Here is a 21,108-nt window from a genome sequence, read left to right on the forward strand (position 1 = left end):
ATCCTCCACATTTCAAGGTGTAAATGACTCTTAGCATCTCATGAAATAGGACAAACTAGAACCCTACCAAATTAAAACACACCAGTCATGTTTCCAGTACCTGTATATAAAGCTACCTACTTATACTATTACTACTTATCTTTATGCATATAGGTTGTGCAATTTGGCAAAAAATTTTATAAAAATAAAACACCTCATATCAGTGGATATCGATAATTATGACGATACTTGTAATATTGCTATTTATTTATGCTCTGAGTGAAGGTTCAGGTTTTAAACTCTTCTTTAAGAGCATAGAATGACACACACTTGACAAACAGCAAAGCATTTCAGATATCGGAGGTGGACAGGTGAGGCTGACCCAACACAAACAACAGCCTGGAACCTCTGAGGTAGAAGCCGGGTGGTATAAGAGCTGCTGAGGACTGAGAACAGCATCTAGAGGCCTGAGAGTACACCTGCACTCTAGAGGAGACAAAAAAATGTCCCCAGCAGCTGGTTAAACAACACACACACACACACACACGGGGGGAAAAAAGAAAAACCTTCAGCCTTTTATTTATAACCTCAGCCGCACAGCAGAGAAGAAGCCTCAGAGCAGAGAAGACGCAGCCACACACACAGACAGACAGTAACAGCTGGTTAGTGGAGCGAAGTCTCACAGTTCAGGTCACACAGCAGCTACACTCTACTTTAGGAATAACAGCTAAAGGCCACAGCGCTTATTTCTTGTACTTTAATCTATAGATATTTCATTTATTGCTTTCGCCTATAATAAAAAACGATTGGCAAATGTCCACCACAAGTTTTACAGATCTGAAGTTGCATAAATAAGTTTACTAACAGCCAAAAACCTCAATAAATATTATGGTTTTAAAAGGTTCAAATAAGTTATTTACAATCGTGAAGCTGAAACAAACAATTCTTCAAGGAAATTCAACAAGTCAAAGATGAAGATAAAGTGACATAGTATTTCAAGTTGAAAATATCAAAATACTTATTCCAACACACACACGCACGTCTCCATGACTTCTGAGAACTTTATATAGATTTTCCACATACTTACTATAACCTTTACCACAATTTCTTGCCCAAGACTAACCCTAACCACAACCTAAACAAAACCTAACATGTTCTTGTTATTTACGTTATATGGGAATAAGGAAGACATGCACCCATAATGTGATTTAGGTCCCAACAAAATGGGTAATACCTGGACCAGACACACACTCAGGACATTGTATAATGATTGGACATGAAACATGGACTTTCTTTAAAACTGGAACCATTAAAGCTTGCGGATTTGTAGAATTAAGACAAATATCTCACGAACAAGACCCCATGAGGAACAAGTGAGCTGCACAGACGAATAAATATTTTTCACAAGGAGTCAAATCCTCAATCATTCTAATTCTGATCCACACCAGAGACACTGTCTGTCCGGCATGTCTGAGAGTGTGCGTGTGTGTGTGTGTGTGTGTGTGTCATCACTATATCAGTTTAACTTCTTTTTTTTTTTAAACTGACTGCCAGCAGAGCATATTTGATTAGGAGGTCTCATCTAACACCTTCTCCTTAGCTCCTGATTAAAAGAGATCTACATGGATTCATCGATCCTCTATTGATGTGAACTCTATCAGACAGAATTACAATCCTCTGGGTGCTGATGATCATTAGAAAACATGACATAAATTTGCCATTAATGAGACGTTTTTAGTGAGCAGACCGAAACTGTGTAAATCCTGGGCCAGGCGGGTCAAACATGTGACGCCTTTAAGGACAGATGATTTTATTTTCTCTCCCACCAGGAGCCTAACCTGCACATAATCATCATAGCTCTCCTCTCCAGAAACCTACAAAGTTCCTATATTTTGTTATAAATCTGTGCACGGCAGAAGAGACAGCCTAATAATGCTCTGATATGTCTGAAAATAAAGATTTAAAAGCATCCGTCTCAGTGTGACTGTATAACATGTGCAGCGGCAGCATATTATGTGATCAAATTGGAAATTAATATTGATTGAAGTAATTACATAATGCAGTCAACTGACCTTTCTGCCTGATAGTCACAGAGGAGGATCTGCAGCAGTAGCACACTGCAGATACATGAAGATACATGAAGATAAAAGGCAGACATCTGAGCCTCAACACTATTTCACCTGTTTCATGCATGTGTCAAGATACAAACAAAATTGTATTCAGTTGTTCAGACGTGTCAACATTAACACACAGGACTGGACTTTTCAAACTGAGGCACCAGGACGAGACATGGAACTGCAAATACTACAAACTTCAAATATTCTCTTATAAAGAAATCGCCAGAGGGCAAAAAGCCACCACCACCATCATCATCATCATCATCCTAATCAGCCACTCCACTGTACCAACTTCAAACTCACTCATCTCATAGTAGCAGAAGTGCAACATCCGTCAGTGGTTCAACTATAATATACTTGATCGATCATATGAGTAATCGGTGGTGGACTGCTCTCTACCTTGCGTGTCGCTCCTCGTGTCCAGACTGCGGCCGGTGCGGGACTCGGTGCGGGTACACGCTGCTGCGGAAACCGGAGAAGCCGCCCGGCTGTGCGTGAACCTGGAGGTGTGGAGGTGGAGGCCCCGCTGTCTCCTGCGCTGCTGCTGCTCAGCGGTGTCACCACGTCCTGCTGGTGCCACACAGTCTGTCCACGAGGCAGCGGGGGCGCGCAGCGGGGACGCACGCAGAGTTCAGTGGGAAATCAATGGAGAGACAGGGAGAAGAGGAGAGACCGAAACCACAGAGAACAAGACAAGAGTCTCTGAGCGTCACGTGTCCACAAATTAAACCCAATTTCACGTTGCAGCTTTATACACACAGCACAACCACAGAGAATTCATAAGCTGGGTATATTTGTGTTAATTAAGCAATTTAACTGTTGTCATCAGATGCATTTGATTTTTTTGTTATATCTTTACTGAGTCTGTAATTATATATAGTTTTTAGGGCCCGAGCACTGTCAGGCACTGACAGACAGTAAGGCCCTATTGTAATTGTAAGGATAATTATTATTTTGAGGGCAAATTAATAGACTTTTTTAGGGCTTTAACTTTCTCAAATTTACCTCCTGTGCAGAAGTGATCAAAATATATATATTTTTTTGAATATATATATTTTGATTTACTTTTGTTTTAAAATGTATATAGTGTAAGACATTTAGCAATGAATAGGTGGTTGAAGGCCTGCCAATTTTAGGGGTCGAATATCTTGCCAAGAACGCTTCGGCATTCAGATCAGGGGCGGCTCCTGGTACAGGCGACATAGGCGCAAAATGCAGAGAGGGCGGTACAAGAGACTTATTTATCATGACGTGACACATGCAATGTAAAACAATAAATTAACGTCACACCATCAACCTCTAACCCCGGGGACAAGAAATGATGATGATGATGACAAATTTAATATAAAAAAATGTAATATAAAAAATTAAATTAAATTAAATTAAATTAACCCTCGTGTTGTACCTGCTTCCCCATGCTGTTGGCTGTGCGCTTTTGGGTACTGATTGAACTAACCGCACACACACACACATACACACACACACACACACACACACACACACACACACACACACACACACACACACACACACCTGCTTGAAACACACAGCCCACCAGACATCAGCACGCGCTCAGTTGCAGGGGAACCAGCAACTGAAGCCGAGCAGAGTTTCTGTGGAACTTGCAAATGACAAATTTCTGGTACTGGATTTCCCTCAGATGCCATTTTTCCATCTCGATCCACATCTCGGCGCCTACAAATTTCCCCTGTTTTTCTTCTGCCTTTACCATTTATAAAATCATGTAAACTCCCACCTCCGCTGCCCGAATCCCTGAGCTTTATTACAGAAAGACAACCAGACTGCAGCGCGGATCTTTCCCCTGCTGTCAATCTGTGAGTCGAAGCTGTCAAACTAACTGTGTTCACTTTTGTGACCTGTGCAACAGCAGCGGCAGCTGGAGGACGAAGCCTGTCAGAGAGAAGGACGGATCCAATCTGCAGAAAATGGCAGGTAGGGACTTAACACCCAAACAGCTGCAGAACATGGTGAGCGGAGCTGCAAAGACCATGAGACAATATAACGTCAGCAGCAGGATAGAACCATGCATCTCCTAGTATTATAATATTTTCTTGGTCCTGGTCTGAAAACAGCAGGACCGTGGTTTGTAGAATGTACAATTCTACAAACCAAATCTAGAAGGTTGGTGGTTCAATCCCAGCACCTCCAGTTTATAAGTGTCCTTGGGCAAGTTACTGAATGTGTGCGGGAACGAGTGAAAGCAACTCATACTGTAAAGAGCTTTCAAGGGTCTTTATAAATATCTATATAAATACATTGATCATGACCTACTACCTACTTGCTTATTATTTAAATTATATTTATTTATTTAGTTGTACAATTATTTTCATTTCACTTAATTTGCATCCCTTTATCTCCCATAAATCACTTGGCTTCCAAAGGTTTGTTTGTTAAACCACTCACTCATTCAGTCACATTTGACCAGTCTGCCCCCTAGTGGCGATTTTAGGCTAAACCAGGTTTGTAATCGTGTATTTCCTGCGTTACAACGACTCTTTGTCTCAGAGCCTGGAGACGTTATCCTGCACATTACAATAGCTTCAAATAGTTTTAGTACCTGAATGATTTTGTATATATTGTGTTAGAAGTGATTATTCTGTTGAATAAAAGTGATGATCTGCTCTGATCTGATTTTACACATTGAAGTCCATTGAGGTGCATTGTGGGTAATTGGGCATCAGGTTTTTCAAAGAATTAAAACAATCTAATATATTTTCATTATAGTTATAATAAATACCGTATTTTTTAAGGTTTTCACAGGATTCACCATGATGAATTTATGCATTGCGGTTTAACATTCCATTTAATAGGGAATTTCAATGTTAATGTTATTGTATTCCCGAGCATTACATTGTACTGAGGGGAGGATGGAAGCTCTCTGGGAACTATCATTTAAGACGACACCTTTCAAGTATGTATATCAGAATCAGAATCAGAATCAGAAGTATTTTATTGCCAAGTAGGTTTACACCTACAAGGAATTTGCTCTGGTAATTGGGGCTTACAATTAACATAGAAACATAAAAACGGAATAACATAAAAACGCAATAAATACAACATACATAGGAAAAGCAATAACAAATAGAAAACCAGTATATATTTACTCACTGTTTACCTCTTATTTACTCACTTTTCTCCAATATCTATACAAAGTAAAATTTATTTTGACATAAACATTTCTGAATAAAAAATATATAAAAGATAAAAGATGTAAAAAGTGAAGTAAAAAGTGATATGCAAAATGCAAAACTTATATTGTGTAAATAAGCAAAGTAAATAAAAACAAAAACTGCAGCAGGTGATATACCTATGCTTCGTAACAAAAGGAACTTGAGGATTTTATATTATGAGAGGGACAGTTCATTTCGAAACGATTCCACAGGAGAACTGATGCTGCACAGTGACATGTTCAGACATGCTCCCTCAAATTGGTGCCCCCCAACATACACACACACAAACTGTCATGCATCCCCAAGAACTTTTTGACTGTATACAGATGCACACACAGGCAGACAAAATTGTAAGCTATAAAAAACAATAATCCAGGAGGATGTTTTAGATGCTGGCTTGCCTGTCCACGGAGCCTCGGGTGGTGACATCAGCAATTGTCCCTACTATGCTGCCAAAATGAGTAGGTTTTTATACTTCTCTTTGTATGCATCATGCTGCTATGAGGAACTGTTGTGAGTTTGTTGTTGTTAAGGTTTGTTTTTCTCTTTGTTGTGCATCCAGCGGCGTCGAGTGGAACGGCATATGCCGGTCAACTCGCCATGGCTGTCCTCCGACACCCAGCGGGACAGGTTCTGTTTGCGACTTGGATTGCTGCTCAGGCTGGATTCGCTGCATTGTATCTGATGTGATCCCACCTCCGGCCTGTCATTCTGCTGCTGAGAGAGGGATAGGGAGAGAGGAAGAGGGAGGAGAAACATTGAGGGAAGGCGAATAAGGAGATTGAGACCATTTCATAGTTTAATACAAACATTCTTTAGGGGTCCAAGCTAATTCAATATTGCACATTGCAAAAGAGGGACGCTGACAGGAAATATACTTGGTTTTATTGGACTATTAGCACATCCACTCCATCCATCTCTCATGCTCTGCCTTCATGCGTATTTTCTCCGCTTCCTTTGGACTTTCCCTCCATTTTATGTCCCTTCAAAGTATCTGGTTGTACCTCAAAACCTCCCGGAGCTGTTTGCTGATATTGGCACAGGAGCACATTGTGTGAATAGTTTGATTTTATTATTTTTTTCAACTTTACTTGAAATTACTTTTTGATGCGACCCACTTAAAAACTGTAACTGGCTATACAGCTGACAATGATACACAGGTACAGTTCTTTTTAATTCTTTGCTTTGGGATTTTAAGCTATATTAGGATTAAGGTGTAAACAGAGACAGTTTCTCAGTTTGAGAAGGAAATTCTCTTCTTCTAATATTAATGGTTTATCTAAATTCTTCTAATAGACGTGTAGTTTATCTACTTGACGGTTACTTATGTAAGAGGTAGGTCTTTTAACAGCTCATTTGTTTTGAATACACAAGTATCCACCATCGCTACAACTGTGTATCCATCATCCATATCGTGTTGTGTTCGACTTTGACGGAAGTTTTCTCCTGTTAGTACAACACATGTATGTCGCTTGTACTGTATGTAGTGTAATTCATCTTAATTTTCACCCTGACTCAGTATGATTGATGCACACAGAGTACCAAAGGAGATGTGTTGATAGTAACATTTAAACCAGGATGCTGTGCTCTCAACTCATACTGCATGTATGCAGTATTCTTACATTAGCAAAGCAGGACAATAGCTGGAGTGCAGCTGTTTGGTCACAGCCATGGAAACCCAGCATCCAGCAGGGGGCAGCCTCAGGACATCACATGGAAAGAAGCTGCAGCAGACTGTAAGGAGTCAGAAGACGAAGAAGGTTGGAAACTACTGGGTTATTCTCTAACAATAGGTTTTTAAAGCATGTTAAATCATCCAGTATCTAAAATCCCAAAATATGAAAAGTAACTTCTAAGTAAGGCTGTCAAATATAGACACACACACGATAATATTTCCATCTTCTTAGTGTGCTTAGTTCATTGAAGAAATCAGCAGGTGGTGTGGCCTAGTCGGTAGAGTGATGTACTTCAAATATAAGGGTCTCGGGTCCAACTTCTTGCTGGCAATAAAATGAACTCTTAAAATTGGCATGATATAATATAATAAATTAAATTAATTAAATATAAAAACAGAAATAAAGGGAAAAAAAACTGCGTGTGCACTAGGCTTCTGCGCAGGATATGCGCAATGGTCTTCTGCACAGGATGTGCGCAATGGTCTTCTGCCCACATGTACGCAGTGGGCTTCTGCGCAGGATGTGCGCAATGGTCTTCTGCGCACATGTACGCAGTGGGCTTCTGCGCAGGATGTGCGCAATGGTCTGATGATTCAGATATTCAGAGATATCTGGTGAAGGATATCTCATGAATGCTGCAGAGCATTACCTGAAACATGCTTCTGCGTTTTCACGGGCCCGTAAGCGCAAGAGCCCTTCCGGGTCCCTTACGTGCTTATGTATCCCTTCTTACGTGCTGACGGGTGTCGACCCCCTTTTCTAAAATTTACGGCAAAGCTCCGCAAGCTCACTCAGCCCGCAAGGCTGTGATTGGTCTGCTCTACATCCCTTCTGGAGCTGCATTTCCGGTTTCATGCCCCATAATACAGGCAGAAACAACGGAAGATTTTAAAAAGAAGAATGGACAACCGGGAAGAACTCCTGTCGGAAGAGGTCCGAAAATTTAAATATGAAAAATAAAAAGCTACGCATTGTAGGAAAACATGCTGTTGCCATGCCAACAGTAACAACTTAACTGACGCTCACCAAAACGCTGCATGCTTTTCATTATCATTGTTGATGTTTTTTTTATTTTTATTATTCTACATTGATGACATGAGGTTGTCCTCTCTTTTTCTACAGGTGTAAGCGTAAATAAACACATGAAACTAAATCATCCTCCCTCTGAACCTCACATTATGAAACAATTACACAAAATACCAAAAGTAAGTAAACAACTATTTATGATGAATGTTTATACTCTATAATGTATGAAGCAGACACAGTGTTAGCATCACTAGTCAGTTAAAATACATCAGTTTAGTTGATTCCTTTAAGTGTAACAGCTTTCACATGAATTTATTTAAACCTAAGTTAATTATGGGAATCAGCAATATTAGGATCTACTGCTCCAGATAAGGCTAAACAATAACTCTGACGGAATAACTCAAGTGAATTTTTTTTCTTCTTTTACTCCTTTTCGGAAGCAACTAGTTGTTTCCAGATAATAATCTAACATTTTAGATTTCTGATCATCTTCTCTCATCAGATGAATGTGTGTTATTATAAGAGCATGCAGCAGATTCCAGAATGAAGATGCCTCACGTTCCTCTGCTGTTTACATCACTGCTTCCTTTCTCGTGGGAACAATGCAGAGCGGCTTATTATAGGGAGCAGAGGAAATTCCTTTGGGGGACTCAACACTTCCGCAGAAGAAACATGGCTGATGACTGTTCAAACAGAGAGTAATTATCTTTAAAACAGAGCAGGAAATAAAGAATGAGTTACATTCGCAAGAGGAAACATACAAATATTGATCTGCTGGGATCTCAGATTATTATGTATACCTACATATCCCCATTAGACATCTTTATCTTATATAAAATGTTATTTTTTTTATGTATATATTAATATTTCACAGTTGCAGGTCTCAATAGAGCACACAACTCTGTCCAACAGTCCCCTGAAACTCAATAGACACACTAGATCCCAAACTCATAGATATTAATCCCCTTAATATGTCAGATGTTTTAATAATCATCATTCATGAATTATTCATACTATCCATACCAACATTTTAAGGATTCTTTTATGGCCTGTTTCATCCTTCCTCCAGGTTTTGTAGAAATCCATTTAATGTATTTTGTGTAGTCCTGCTAAAAACAATCAAACAAACAAACTTCTTGGCAGAGATAAAATGCAGCTAGGAAACCAACAGCAGGACTATACTGGACCATAGAAATCATAGGGTGAGGTGTATATCTCTTTAATTGTGTTGAAAAGCTGAATAAAATGAACCTGTTTGTGTGTTGGAATTTTCCGGCGTTTCCCCTTGGACCGAAATGATTCCCATCCACAATCTCCTTTCTACAAGTTTATTGAACTTTTTACTACAACACAATGGTTCACGTACAGTACAGCATAGTGATGAGTCTATATATACAGAGATTTTGCACGGTGATTCTTCACACAGTCATGTCGACGCTACAGTATCGGCATACAGAAATAAATAAAACAAACGTTTCTCTGATCAAGATTAGCGCGTACCTTTCCTTTGCGTTTCACTATGTCATGGCACGCCACTTTACTTACAAGATTAACAATATATAGCACATACATTTTTAGATATGTTGAAATCAGACAGTGGGACAGCGGGTGACAATATAGTACACATTCCCCCTCCTTTAAAATAATTTATTACACTTAAAACATGATGTCAAATAGAGGGTCTGCTTGGACACGTACAGTAGGGTCTGACCAGGGTCGGGCTGAGGGTCTATTTAATTTAGGGTGACATGAGCTAGAATGGAGATGTGACGTACTGTTTGTGTGAAATGATATTATTTCTATAAGAGTCGTCATCCTCTTCTGTTTTTTAAGAAGACACACTGAGCTGATTGTTCATCTGCAATCGCGTAGCTTTGAATCTGACGAGGACAACAGTGGTGGTGGCTCGAGATCAGTGTGATTGTGGATGTGAAGCCCTGAGATGTTGTTGATGTCAGTGAGAGCATGAGACCGAGTGGTGGCGTCATAACTGAGCCTGTCAACGATCATTCTGAGTTCATACTGTACCTGGGCGGAATAACAGAACAAACCTTCAGTCATTCAATGTAACACACTGAAGTTTCCATCCAGAAATAGTTTTGAAAATAAAACTAAAGATTGTGTTGTTCAAATAGTAAAAGAGGCTGAATTTAACTCGTCAAATTAAATCTCTCTCATTTGAACATATTTGTGTTATTTGGAATCGTAGAAGGTACATTCAGCTTGACTATATATATCTTTTAAATTTGGTCCACACCATGTCTGCTCTAATCCGACCTTTTGTTCAGTGACTCTGCTCAGTCCCAACACGCCCACCACCTACGACGCGCTGCTTTCTTCTATCCTGATTGGCTGGTCAGGATTTTTAACAGAAGAATTACAGCACGACCTGACAACAAACAATCTGTCAAACTCTCCGTCCACGCCCGACTGGTGGCTGCTCAGCCGGGGACGAGTTTACAGACACTTTCTCATCATCGTACGTCTGAAGGATCTGAGTCTAAAAACAAAGAATCACTAAACAGCCTCCACAAAGTCTTAACAGGTTCTGAGATGTTCCTAAACCAAAATTCAGAAGTACGTCAATAGTGCAGCTTCAGATCAGGTCCTTTCAGCCTCAAAAGTTAAAAACGTTAACGGAGATATTTGAGAATCGCTGTAGTATATTTCTCCTTTAACAATGAGCTTGATATTATATGAGCTGACTTGATGAATGAACCCAGACGCTCAGTTACTCTCCTGCAGTAGAAGGTTTATGTAGATGTTTCTACCTAGCTCTCAATCTACTTTATAACGAAGAACATCTACGCAGAGTTTTTGTACCTAAGTTGCAAATTGTCCGATAAGCTTAATTGAAAAGACGACATCTTAGTATACTGTGTAATGAGTACCGCATGTTAATTTAATCAGGAGAAACCAGCTCTTGGTAAGGCTCGGTAAGAAGACTCACGAGGAGGGGATGCAGCGGAGGGAGCAACACTAAATGCATATGGGCAGCATTACCTGGAGTGTATGATAGCATGGTACAGCTGTGACATCACAGTATGAAAGCAATTACAAAAGGTTTCCACTGTACACATTAAATCTGGGCCGGGTTTCCCTCGTATTTTTGCATCTGATGTCTCCCTCTAAGATAAAAAGTAGTAGTTTTTCAATATTTCCTGTGATACAGCCACAACCACCCTCCATGGAGTGGAGTTTATTTTAAAATACAAAATGTAATGCACTGAGACCAGGATCGGGATTAAGGGAAACCAGCTCTCTTTCCTTCTGGGGCATCTGTCGGAGTCGATCAGACGCTTCACGCGTGGCATTCCAGCTCCTGAGTGGAATCATGACATGCAACAATTTGAAAGCTAACCCGCTAACATGCATGAAGAGCGTGGGTCTTCTGTTACAAGCCGGCACTACACTATGCTCTTATTTACGATTGAGAAAGAAGGTCATGTGTGCCTACTGTATGTCGTCCACATGATGCCCTACAGGAGACGTGTGCGGGGGACGGTGGAGGCTGTGCGCTCCCATAAACAGTTGCTGGTCGAAAACCTCTACTGGAGTATACAGCACTATTATTTACAACATGTGTGTACTAGGTGTTCAGGGATGGAGTCAGACCCACCTCAGTTCAAACACCTCGGGGGGTTAATCAGCATCAAAGGCATCTTCTCGCAAATTGTGGTCAAATTTGTTGTGGTTATTCTGTAACTATAAAAACATCTGATCTGATGTATTTCTTGCACTGACTGAACTGGGGTGGACTCAATCCCAAACCTGACGATGAGGGTGGTCACCATAAGAGCGGGGGGGGGCTTCATCTATTAATTAGAATACAGGGCTACAGATCCTCATCTTCGTCTTCATCAGTGATGCAGTGGAGGGACAGGGAGACGGGCTGCATGCAGATGGGAGGGGAGGGTCCATGGGTGGAAACAGTGTTTGGTCACAAATCTGGAGAGAGAGAGAGAGAATAGGAGGTGGTCATCATTTGGAAAGATTGATTTGGACACATCGTATTAATCATTTGTAATTGATAAAGCTAATAAAATCGAACCCCCCAGAGTTTGGCTAAGTACACTGTGAGGAGTGCATTTAGCTGCCGACAGAAATGTGCTTTGTTAAAAAATTGTTATGCAGCCGGCAGTGATGTCACAGGGTCCTGGAGTACACCTGTGCAGGGGTGGACTGGGACAAAAATTCAGCCCTGGCATTGTCTGTCCAGACCAGCCCACTACATTATCAACGGACACCACATAGAAGTCCACAAATCTCGCGGCGTCTTCTCTCATGCATACTACTGTTACCACCTAGCTCAAAGATGGCAACAAGAAGGGAGGCCACACACAAACCTCTCATGCCAAAAGTAAATTTATTTAACTCCAAATCAAGATAGCTCTAACTACGTAGTGGGATGTGTCAAATATGTTACGCGTCAGTGATGTTAACAGTGTTTGGATGTGTGAAAATAAGGTGTGATGTATGTTGTAAAGTGCAGAAGCAAAGAAAAACAAAGGCTGAGGGCCCCATGCCCCTGGAAGCAGCCTTTAGATCTGCAGCTGAAGCCCAGCCCAAAAGGGCAGGCCCAGGGTGACGCCCCTGCCAGCTCTACCTGTGTCTGGAAAACAACTCTTCAGACTCTCACATGTCAAGTGGTCAACCTGAGAAGGACATGGATACATTATAATGTCTCTAATCATCACAAATTAAGTATGATTTCATAAAACATAAAACATGATAAACTCACCAGACTAGAGGAGACTCAACAGACAAACTTTGGTACAGTGAAGGCAGAGAGTGGAGACAGACAGAGAGCAAGTCCTCGAACATGGACAGAGGGGGAACAACTCCTCAGGCTCTCACATATCAAGTGGTCAACCTGAGAAGGACATGGATACATTATAATGTCTGAAAAATAAAGAAAATGTTTTCCTCTGTCCTGAACCTAGAGTTGAGAACTTTTTGGATGTGTGTTTCTTTTAAAACCTTTTGAAAATTATTATAATAATGAAGTATGAATTTATACATTAAAAAATACATGATAAACTTACAATTCTAACAGTGGTCCCAAATGTCCACATATAAAACAGAGGGAGAACGACTCCTCAAATATATCACAACAACCTGTAATAATTGATAATTTAGTGTACATGATCACACCATTAAGGATCAACACATAAGCACTCTCATCTCTATTTACAGCTCAGAAAGTTTACTGGTGCTATGGCAACAGTAAACGACGTTAGTAGCTCTTAGCTAGCTTAGCTAAATCATCTGAACAATAATAACCCATAATATCACAACTTGGCATATTAAAACAAAATCAAAAACTTTTTCTACTCTGTTTTGGACATGTCTCAAAAATGTAGCCTAGCCAGCCCCAGGCCAACGTTACTTAACATGTCTGCCTCCACTCGCTCATCATTGTCGAGTCCTCCTCACTCGTCTCCCGGCGCACCTGCTGCTGCTGGGCTGGTGAACCCGGCACCAAACAGGTCCGTCAGTTTGGCACATTTAGCAGCCTCCACCTCCAGAGACTTAGGCTTTTTTTCCCGATGCTTCTGAGCGCCACCCCGGCGCTTTTTACTCTTATTATCCATTTTAAGTTTCTGTCTCAGCAGCAGCCCGTCCCGCGACTTCACCCCCCCAAATTGAATGAGGTCCCGCCCCACCCTGGTTTGCGTTGTGATTGACAGCACTGTCAGGGCTCTCTGAGCCTGTCAGCCCATGACTGATTGACAATGACAAACAATAGACCAATAATATGTGTCGATGCTGGCAACACACTGCTAGCCCTCTGTAGCCAATTGGCCGGCCCAATTGGAGGGAATTTAGAGAGGAAGAAGAGAAAAAAAAACAAAAAAAAAACATAGCGGACCAGACCGGCCCACATTGGGTCAACGGCCCACCGGGATGATGCCCGGTATGCCAGATGGCCAGTCCACCCCTGCACCTGTGACATCACTCCAGCAGAACGAGAAGTGCAATGGCTGCAGGTCAGTGAAAACACGCTGTTCAGGATGGCAGGACGGATTTGTGGGAGAGCAACTTGGCAGTCTCGAGTCAAATTTTAATTTACTTTAATTGAATTGGATTTGGCTGAAACACTGTGTACCACTGAGACTCCAGAGGTGTGTTGTGGACTCAAACACTTCACCCACCCCTCCATCGGCATAGTAGATAATGAGTGAATTTACATTTTTCTGTAAGCTTTCCCTTTATTCTGGAACCAGGTCGACCAGCTGAATCGTGGCCATACAACATTTCGGAGGGAAAAAAAAGAAGGGTAAAAGGTACAAGACTTTATATATGGTTATTTAAAAGGGAGGGGACTAAACAAATGACCTTCAGCTGCTTCTTCTTGTGTTGAGCATTGGAATAACCTTCAGCCCTTTCACCTCTTTTCCTCAAGTCAGAGAGAGAAATCATGGTAGCTCTGTGGTGTAATGTAACGTTTACATCCGATCGTATCCGATATGATTTCAGTAGTTGTGGTAAACGAGGAGCTGCACCAATCAGAGACGTAGCTGTTACCCCTGAGGATTGTGGGTGGTGTAGTAGACTTGTGGCTTGTATACAACATTGGTTCACAATCTCTGTGATGGTTACAATGATATGGATGATAATGACAAATTCTATTCATAAGATGAATGAATTTTACTTCCAGCACCACACTGTTGAGCTCTATGGACTGGCAGGTAAACATACATGTTGTGTAACTTAACAAAATAAAGGATGGGGCATTGAGGACATTTGGGAAATCAGCAGACTGGGTGTCAACAAAAATAAATCTAATATTAGAATATGCATCTTTAAATAATATATTGTTTAATCATCACTTTACACTAAATTTGTATTTCTTAAACACCACCACTACTACTACTACTACTACTAATGCTGCTACTTCAGTACACAATATGGCAGCTTTTAAGGCCCAGCTAAAAATAAATAAACCCCTCACAATTATCTTTTCTTCACCCATTTCATTAGTAAGTGCAAACTCTAAAATCAGGAGGGAATCAGTCATCTCCCCACAGGGCTAACACTTTGGCAAACACTATCAAAGCCACAGCAGCACAGTCACTAAGTCTTTGATACACTCAATACTGTCACTGTGGCTGGGCCAAACCACCGTCCACCACTGCCTCTCTGTCACCGTCACAAGATCGTAGTGAGGAATCCCTTTATCATGTAATCACAGTTAACGCTAACACACAAAACAAAAACATTAGAGACAGAAGTGCCTGGAGAGTTTTTAAGATATTTTGGTGACTGGGACTGAAACAAGAGAAGAGACAGAGACGAGAGAGGAGAAGTGAAGACGTGCGACTGAAAGAAAGGGAAGAGGCGACGAGATCGGGTGAAACACCACACGGACGGCAGCTGTTGTGAGACAGCGAGAATATCTGGTCTCTGTATGTTTGACCTGGACATGTCAAAGATGAGACAAAGAGTCACAGAGAACGACAGACTGTGGGTGGACGTCCCTCTCTCTCTAACCCAGACTGTGAGACAGAATCCATACAGCACATTACTCCAGAGCTTTCTCTGCACTTCTTTCCTTAGAAAACCACAAACGTGTGGTGTGGAAGTGTGAAACCTTAACATGGATGTAGTACGATTGTTACCTTGGTAAGTATCAACTATGTAGGAACTGTATATGTAAAAACACTGTGTATATATAAATGCAAATGTAAGAATTCATATTTTTTATACGTTATTAGTTTGAAGTTATATGTCTTTTTTAATAAACAGCTGTAATGCTGCATTGGACGCTAATGGGTTAGCTTTTTGTTACCTAACGCAGTGCAAAATAAACTGCAGGTTGTTATGGTTCTTAGGAAATGGCCGGCCAGTTTTATGCAGTGATCTTGATGTGGTTGATCCATATTCTCTCATAGCAGCTGCAGTCTGTAGCTCTTTTATAGTGATTGTTGGTCTCTGTCTTACTCTTTCCCTAGATTTCAAATGAATGCTTTCAGTGCTCACTGGGGTGTCCAACCTTAGAATTCACTTTGTACCATTTTTGTAATGTATGTATCTCTATTACTTCTGTACCTCATCCTCATAAAATTCTATATGTTTGTCATTCAACTGACAATATTATGATCAGCAATCAGCATAATTAACTTTGTCTATACTCTGATCAAATGTATTTATTGTCATATTTTACTTCACAGAACATACACACTGAGGCCAACACTTCCATGGGGAAAACTGTGATGGGAGTGTATGTCATACACAAGGTGGGTGCGGAGCCTGAAGATGAGCCAGAGGACATTGGTGTCCTGATTGAGGGTGGGGAGGTCCTCAGTGGTTTGGGTAACATTGCAATTGCCTGTGCTCTGCTCTTTGGACTGATATACTGTCTGAACCTGAGCTACCCACCAGAGCTCAAATGCACTTTTGAAGTCCTGCAGAAGATTCTCCTAAACCTGGATGGGCAGAGGTTGTCGTCCAAGGCACAGTTCCTGAAGAACAAGCTTCTGTAGTGAATGAGCTTAAAGAAGACTGAAAGAAGCCTGGTATTTGTATATATATATATATGATTTCTTTCTTTGTTTGTTTTTAGGGCCCGAGCACTGACATGAAAGGTCAGGTGAGACCCTATTGAAATTGTAATAATTATTATTATTATTATTCAGGCAAATTAATTTCCTTTTTGAGGGCTTTAAGATGCTCAAATTCTTACCAAAGTGGTGAAAATGTACGTATTCTGGAGGAATTTTCAATGGGCATCGCAAAATGTCTCAATGGTGCCCCCCGAGTGGGCTCATTGGTGGAATAGTAATGGTTCTCTTACTACAATGGAATGCTAAGTGTTTACGGTATACGGATACTTGGAGACTTTATTTGATAGATTTATTCAAGTAAGAGTTGGGACAGCTTTATCAGGAAGCTAATGGTGGAAAATGGTACTCCTCAGGGCAGTGTCATTAGTCCACTATTGTCTTCCATTATGATTAATGATGTATTCTCTCAAGTTCAGGGTGATATTAGGCGGGCTCCTTTTATTCTGTCTTTGGTTCATTGGCAGGTGGCAACTAACATCAGAGTGCATTACCGCCACCTTTTGGATCTACTAGCTGCATTTAAACCTTATAGAGCACTATAATGTTTAATCATAGGCAACATGCATGCACGTTGCCTATGATTATGGATTTTAACTTTTTTACCTATAATGAAATCTAGTAGTAGCTGGTTGGAATGCATCTTAACATAGGTTGCAACAAAGAGGAAAAATAATACATTTCCACTTCAACACACCATCAAACTTCATTGAAGAAGAAGAAGAATTTCAGCACACTCTATCAACTTTTAACAATGAAAAAGTTACTTCGAACCTTGAGAAATTTCTTCGGGCAATGCTTCTGTTATAGGTGAGCATAGTGCAACTTATCTCACAGACTTTGGTCGTTTCATTTATACATTTAAGAGGACAGGAATTATCAGAAGAAAGCCTTCTCAAAACATTCACAAAGCAGTAGCTGGTCAATACTACGTGAGAATAAGGGCTATAAAACATATGCAGAAACAGAACAAAGATACAGACCACCAGATTTCTGTCTATTTTGAGGAAGATTATAACAATAGGGAGGTATGCACCGGAGAGTGAGAGATAGTAGAGGTTAGGAGGGAGGACTACAGGTGAGAGCTGATGAAGAGTTGGAGTTGATGATCATATTGAGATTTGATGAGGAGTAGCAGACACACTAGGCGTGTGAACAACACACAAACGACACACAGGTGATCTGCGGCTCAACCCCCGCCTGTGAGTCCAGAGAGTTAATAAGATCGACGGTGAACACTGTGGGCTCATTGGTGGAATAGTAATGGTTCTGTTACTACAGTGGAATGCTAAGTGTTTACGGTATACGGATACTTGGAGACTTTATTTGATAGGTTTATTCAAGTAAGAGTTGGGACAGCTTTATCAGGAAGCTAATGGTGGATAATGGTACTACTCAAGGCAGTGTCATTAGTCCACTATTGTTTTCCATTATGATTAATGATGTATTCTCTCAAGTTCAGGGTGATATTAGGCGGGCTCCTTTTATTCTGTCTTTGGTTCAATGGCAGGTGGCAACTAACATCAGAGTGCATTACCGCCACCTATTGGATCTACTAGCTGCATTTAAACCTTATAGAGCACTATAATGTTTAATCATAGGCAACATGCATGCACGTTGCCTATGATTATGGATTTTAACTTTTTACCTATAATGAAATCTAGTAGTAGCTGGTTGGAATGCATCTTAACATAGGTTGCAACAAAGAGGAAAAATAATACATTTCCACTTCAGCACACCATCAAACTTCATTGAAGAAGAGGAAGAATTTCAGCACACTCTATCAACTTTTAACAATGAAAAAATTACTTCGAACCTTGAGAAATTTCTTCGGGCAATGCTTCTCTTATAGGTGAGCACAGTGCAACATATCTCACAGACTTTGGTCGTTTCATTTATACATTTAAGAGGTCAGGAATTATCAGAAGAAAGCCTTCTCAAAGCATTCACAAAGCAGTAGCTGGTCAATACTACGCGAGAATAAGGGCTATAAAACATATGCAGAAACAGAACAAAGATACAGACCACCAGATTTCTGTCTATTTTGAGGAAGATTATAACAATAGGGAGGTATGCACCGGAGAGTGAGAGATAGTAGAGGTTAGGAGGGAGGACTACAGGTGAGAGCTGATGAAGAGTTGGAGTTGATGATCATATTGAGATTTGATGAGGAGAGAGGAATTTTTTCAGTGAGTCCAGTGAAATTGATTTCTGTGTTGAAAAACAATGCAGGTAAGAGACATCAGCAAGGCTAAGATTTCAGAGATGGGAATTGTTGATTGTATGTAGGAATTAAGAGCAGAGGGAGCGGCAGGATTGATGAGAGAAATACAATAAAAACAAGTTAAACTGGTGAGTGTAAGCGGCTTTTAGAGAAGAAGTAAGGGAGTGATTCGCGGGGGTCTCAAACCTGAAAGGTGGAACTTTAAAAGGTGCTCGGTGGTAGCTTGCAGGTAACTCAAGGGGAATGAGGAAAGACAGTGAGTGATTGAGTTTAAGGAGGAAGTGCTCCCAAAGAATGTAACTATTGGCTTCTTATATGCTCTAGTGTTAGAGGTACAGCGCTGACCAGCTGCCTGGTGTGCGCTCTGTGCGCACTACAATGGCCTGAGTGTAAAGACTGAGAGCTCCTGCCCCAGATAATGTACTGCACATGCTGCTCAATTTCGGCTTCCTCATTATTTTTAGAAGATAACCCGCAAAACGGCCGCCATCCAAACGTGCAATCTGTTGTAATGTACATGCAATTTGGCACTCTTTGTTTGGGATCTTAGTAGATCAGGCCCAGAGAGTATATTACCAAGCGAATAAGGTGCTAGAATTGTCAAAGATTTGGAATGGATCTCTTCCTAGAATAGAATGGTCAGAGTTCGTTGATGGTGGTGGAGAGCAAATTTGGATTTGGTCCACATGGAATGAACATGTACTCAGGGTATTCTCCAAATGTGGAAAAATAATAAACGTGATGAGATGTCTAACAGGGTCAGAATGGGGAGAGAGCAGGTCGTCAATGAAAAAATATTTATGAAGGGCTCTTTATATTTGTGCTATGGTTGTATTGCTGATGGTTCAGCAGCTAAAACATTGTAAAAAGGTTGGAAAAAATGGAAGCTCAAGCTTTGAGACCCAATTGGGACTGCTTTCACTCCAAACACTGAAACTTGGGTCTGGTTTGAGTGAATTTGACTTTGTTCAAAGTAGAATAAGACTAATCAGTAGCTGTGTTTGTGTCTGTCAAGATCAAGCTCAGCTGAAAGAGAAAAAAAAGCAGACAAGAAGAGACAGAAAGGCTGCGTAAGAAAAGACAGTCCCTCAGCCGGCAAGACTCCCACTGAACCGCCAACCAGGAAGATACCTTTACGAGAAAGACTCTTTGGGAAACCGGTGGTAAGGATATATAAGAAGAAGTGGCAAGAAAGGATCCCAAAAGACAGTCCCATAACCACCAAGACTGCCACTGAAAAGCCAATCAGTGAGAAACCTTCAGAGGAACATCTCTTAAAGAAACCAGTGGTAAGGTTTCACGTTGAATAGATTTTAGAAGTCAATAAGATATGTATTCTTTTATAATCGTGGACAATCAAAATGTATGACTTTTTTTTTTACTCTACAGGAAAAAAAATCTGTTTCGAAAACAGATAAAAGAGAACAACGCTGCATCTCAAGGTAAGTGAAACCTCTCCCTGCAATCACTACCCTAAAAAAAAAGAATGTCAGATATTTCTGTGCACGCTGTGTCTTACGTTAACATTTACGGGTTTACCTCAGTAAAATGTTTTATAAAAAGGTTAGCACGATGGAGTAAGTTCTTCATCACATTTTTCAGCAGGGTTGTATGGGCTGGTGGGGTTTTCTGTTTCCAATTAAAATGGTTGATTTATCCTTTTAAAAAGAGATTTTATCAACAGCCACAACTTTTTTCACAGTAGAATAAATATAATCAGTAGGTGTGTTTTTGTCTGTCAGCAGTGGTGACTCCACTGATATTCCAGCAACTGCAACAAGAGCAGCTAAAGGGAAAAAAAAGGTATATAAGAAGAAGGAGCAACTCCTGACTCTAAAAGACACTCCCTCAACCACCAAGACTGCAATTGCTCAGCCAATCAGGGAGATACTATCAGAGGAACATCTCTTAAAGAAACCGGTGGTAAGGTTCCACGTTGAATAGATTTTAGAAGTCAATAAGATATGTATTCTTTTATAATCTTGGACAATCAAAATGTATGACTTTCCTTTTTACTCTACAGGGAAAAAAATCTGTTTTGAAAACAGTTAACAGAGAACAACGCTGCATCTCAAGGTAAGTCAAACCTCTCCCTGCAATCACTACCCTAAAAAAAAGAATGTCAGATATTTCTGTGCACGCTGTGTTTTACATTAACATTTACGGGTTTCCCTCAGTAAAATGTTTTATAAAAAGGTTAGCACGATGGAGTAAGTTCTTCATCACATTTTTCAGCAGGGTTGTATGGCTGGTGGGGTTTTCTGTTTCCAATTCGACATAGTCAGGCTCTGGCTCAGTGTGTGATAAAATGTATCAAATTGTTGATTTATC

Source organism: Pleuronectes platessa, chromosome 6 (assembly GCF_947347685.1).
Source record: "Pleuronectes platessa chromosome 6, fPlePla1.1, whole genome shotgun sequence".
Lineage (NCBI taxonomy): Eukaryota > Metazoa > Chordata > Actinopteri > Pleuronectiformes > Pleuronectidae > Pleuronectes > Pleuronectes platessa.